Source organism: Temnothorax nylanderi, unplaced genomic scaffold (genome assembly GCF_030848795.1).
Source record: "Temnothorax nylanderi isolate EJ_2023f unplaced genomic scaffold, tnyl_v1.0 TNYL_tig0046_pilon, whole genome shotgun sequence".
NCBI lineage: Eukaryota > Metazoa > Arthropoda > Insecta > Hymenoptera > Formicidae > Temnothorax > Temnothorax nylanderi.
This window is the reverse complement of record NW_027249108.1, coordinates 1,048,841-1,053,336: the sequence shown is the minus strand read 5'-3', so window position 1 is coordinate 1,053,336 and position 4,496 is coordinate 1,048,841. Positions and strand designations below refer to the sequence as shown.

The 4,496-nt window shown below is 34.2% G+C and overlaps 1 long non-coding RNA gene across 1 annotated transcript; it reads right to left on the bottom strand.

Moving 5' to 3' along the window:
• Positions 1–3,357: 3,357 nt before the first annotated feature.
• On the bottom strand, positions 3,358–4,158 carry LOC139772122 (uncharacterized). Its single transcript, XR_011718059.1, has 3 exons — positions 4,065–4,158; positions 3,618–3,832; positions 3,358–3,409 (listed from the first exon to the last, which is right to left on the bottom strand). It is a non-coding gene; the product is annotated as an uncharacterized lncRNA (long non-coding RNA).
• Positions 4,159–4,496: the final 338 nt, after the last annotated feature.

Here is a 4,496-nt window from a genome sequence, read left to right as displayed (position 1 = left end):
GTGTGGAAATCTCGTCGCTGCAGCGAAGCGCACTCTAATATCCGCATTCGGATCATCTCGGAAACGGCTGTGGAGTTACGCGAGGTTCATCTAAGCTAGCGTGTAATTTGGTTGTAATGAGATGCCCGAGAATTGCAATTAATTGTACTCACTCTTGATGGTGTGCAGCGGGATCGAATTAATCATTACGTTTTCTATCATGCTCCGTTTAAATACTCTACCCAGCGTGGCGGCGCATTTAATGAAATCTTGCTCGTAAGGATTCATTCTATCGTAAGTCTCGCTCATCAGTTCTAAACTGAGACAGTTTCCAATGAAAAAATTAGTGCAGAATTCGAGCAACATAATTTCGTACGAATGCAAAGACGTTTCGTGTACTTAAAAATATCGAGCCTATTATTTAATATTATTTTATGTCACACGTGCATGGAAAGTGACACATTCCGCACGCGACGCGTGCGGGATTTACCACTTTCCACGCACTTGCAACATAAAATAGGGTGTGCAACACGTGCGTGAAGTTGAAAATTCCCGTGTGCGGTGACCGCACTCGCCTTCGGCTCGTGCGTCAACTCCGCACCCGTGAATTTTCATCTTCCAGCACTTGTTGCACAATATACTATTGTATTGCACTCGACACATTGTGATTATTCATTCTATCTTGGAAGATTAAATAAGGAAAGAAAGATTTATAATGCCGGAAATATTTCAAGAAGTGATACGAAGGGATTAATTGAACATTAGATTTGCCTGTCATATCGCGATCTTTGCCAGTGATCTTAAGGTAATTTTCGTTCGTGACACAGATGTCCAAAAGGCTCATTTGCGACCAGGGTAAAGGCGGCGCTAATTCCTCCGGTGTCAGATCAACCGGTAGCTTTGTCACCAGCGTGCCATTCGGAAAAACGAGATCGCGCTGTGCCGCTTCCCTGGGCGATATCTTGATGAAGTCCAGACCGTTACTCTGAAGAATTGACGTCAGGAGCGCCTCGCACCATCCGATGTGACCATCTTTGCGTCTTTGCAAAATCCTGATAGGAATCCTGTCGTTGTTTAATAAATTTATGATACTGCGCTAGCCGCGTAAAAATAAACGGTGGGAAAACCTGCTTAATTTCCTGGGTATCGCGAGGACATTCAGAAATTGACACGCAAATACCGGGAGCAGATCTACACTCAGACCGAGCAATATGTGTTTCGTTAGCCTTTTATCTTTATAAATTTCCGCTTCTACATGGGATAAGTCATCCCAAGAATTTGGCTTCGGCATCGTCATCGCTGTGACAATGTTACAGTTATCGAGGGCCGATGACAAAAACTGCCAGGACCTGTGGTCCATGTATTGAATGTCATCAAGCAAAATGCAGATTTTAGTCTTCAGCTGTAAATAACGAATAATCATATCAATTTACATGAAACCGATTTTAGAATAGTGCCTCAAATCTTTTATTTACAATATAAAATAACGATAATTGCCTGCTTTAATATCGTTTCAAAGATATCAATAGTCTTCGTGTGACGTCGCCAATCAGTATCCGAACAATAAACGTCAGAAAGAGGAAAACAAACTCTCATTAAAACATTTAGGTAGCAAAAATCTTCCAAGGCAAGAACATCGCCTAATTTGTTAAGTAACTCCTTTTCACGTTCCTCAACCGTCTCACAATCCTCAGCTTCAAGTATCTGCGAGGAATTTAAATGCTAAAGTCATTTATCTCTGTGTCAAAAACTAGCTCAATAAAGAAAACCGATAGATATTCGCTTCTAAAATAGATATTGTAACCATAACTTCTGCTGCTGAGTTTCTACCTTCTGAAATCGAAGAATAGAATTTAAAAATCGTTTATTCCTTTCATAGGAATAACGGACAAAATAGCGCAAAATTCTCAACTCTTCTCTTAGTTTAGCAATTTTTTTAAATCTACTTCTATAGACATATTTTTCTTTAGAAAAATTCTAAAGAGAAATTTGTAGAATAATAAAGCAAATCAAATGTTTTGTACCTGCAGAATAATGTGATATATAACTGAATAAGCCTTTTCCGCGTATGTCGCGTGAAGAGAAAGTTTGATTGGTCTTATTTGTCTGTTGCAAACGCTCGTGACGAAAGCATCTAAAAGTCTAGATTTTCCTGACCTCTCGATTCCCTAGATAAATAACCGATTAATTTTATAAAATACGCAGGACAAATGCTGCAGAAAATTAACATATTAAATCACTTAATTTTTTATCTTTATGGCCACATACAACAAATAATGATACTTGTATGATACTTATAAATAATTTTTATTATTATAATATTATTATAAGATTATAAATATTAAACGGATTAATTGTTATAATTGTAATATACTAGATTATGATAACTTTATTTTGCAAACGCTCACTTTATTTTCGAAAGCTTTAAATCAAACCTCGATCAACAATCCTGAATATTTTCGATCTATCACTCCAATCTCGTCTAGGATATCGTCCAAGTATTCCAATTCGCGTAGTCTACCCAAAATAGGATAACAATAGTCCAGAGACGAAGTTGCATCTAAATTTTTCCTCATCCTATTAGAATATCGTGGGAGATATAAATTATACATTTCATTATCTACATAATTTATATTAATTCTAACTTTTAAATATGTATAATTTAATAATTTAATTTTAATCTATTTTTTGCTACATATATATAAGAATTTATATATAAAACTGAAGTGAGTGCAAATGAGGGCAATGTTTTCAGTATACAGTGTAGTATTTTTTATCATTTAGCGGTGAAATAGTTTTCCTAAAATTTTTTATAAATAAAATAGAAATGCACTGCTGTTGCAACATACGTTTTTGTAATTTTTACTTTAATTAGTAAGTACAAGTATAAAATTTCATTTCCATTCACTCCATTATTACTCGTATTTAAATGAGAAAAACAAATTCAAATTTTTATTACGGTATATCGCCGAGATATTCATAGATATGATATTTCTCTAATCGTTGCAATGTTCTCACGCCTCGAGAGCGAAATTGATCTTTTCTGAAGTGACTGTGCAACACGGTGTCATAGTCACAGGATACCTGCGAAAGTATCGCAAATACATAATTCAAGCCAAAAAATTTATATATTTACATTAATATAATTAACATGATTATATCTTTCTCGACAATATATTATAGAAGAAATAGAAAACTACATTATTAAATCTTCTTCTTTTTCGAAAAAATCGTTTCATAAACGCACATTATTTATTTTTAACGAACAAACTAATCTTGAAACAATTTCTGACATAAGGTATCTTAGCCACACTGCTAATTACCTTATCATAGGAAATACCCATTATTCTTATAGCTTTGTCGACAGGCGGTCCTATAATTGCGTAATATCTTCTAACAATATGCCCAATCACACCACAATAAGCCATTCCTAAAATCAAATTGGTAATATAACAGGTGTGTTAATATCACAATATTACTACTGTATGATATAACGACCGAGTTATAATTTATAACGAGATATATTGAAACCCCTAACATCAATGCCAATTGTTTCCCTATTCGTTCCAGGAAAAACCTTTTAGAAAGATGAAAGTGATCAATATATCTTCGCACAAAAGAATACATTTAACTTTTACCTGTTGACACGCCGACAAAAGCGCTTTGAATTTTAGCAATGGTCTTCACTTTTTGCAATATGTGTGTCGCGCAAATAATTCCGTTTTTACAAGTCTCGTCGACTTTAAATTGGCCCTTATTACTGCACCCGCGTATACCAAATGCGATACGGAAGAGAATATTCCTCTCGTACAGATCCACTGTGTTAATACATCCCCCGTATTGCGTAACTATACTAAATAAATATTAAAGTAACTTATTTTCTTATTCTACCGATAAATATGACAATGTGGCTGAAAGAACAGCAATATATTAATTGTAGAGATAAAATAAAACGAAATTTTTTATTTAAAGAAAAATTCCTGCAATTTTATTATAATTATTTATAAAATAATAATTCTCTCAGATATCTATTAATGATATCTATTAATAATATTTGTTAATCATAGATAGAATTGATGAGGTACCTATGCAAAAGCAGAAAGCATTTGTCGACCAAAAGAATTAATTCGCTGACTGAATATTTGTCAGGAATGATATCGACGGATATTACTGTGATTCGTCTGACCTCCGCCAAGAATTTTAATGATTCACCCTTTTCAATCTACGAGAAGCAAAGCTTGTAACTATGTAACAAATTACTCTGAAAAATTTATTCACAAAGTCTTCTATTTCGTCACAGCCGAAATAATTCTTACATACCTGTTGGATCACCGGCTTTGTTAAATAGCTTCTTAACTGCGCGCTAAAATTCGGATTTATCGCTGTTATTGCAGAAATCGCTGTTGAAAACATTTCATGAAAAGTAATGTCTTTTCATAAGACTCCAAACAGTATTGTGGATTTATACAAAATATTTTTAGAAGTGAAGAGATGACAAGATTTACAATAAATAATTA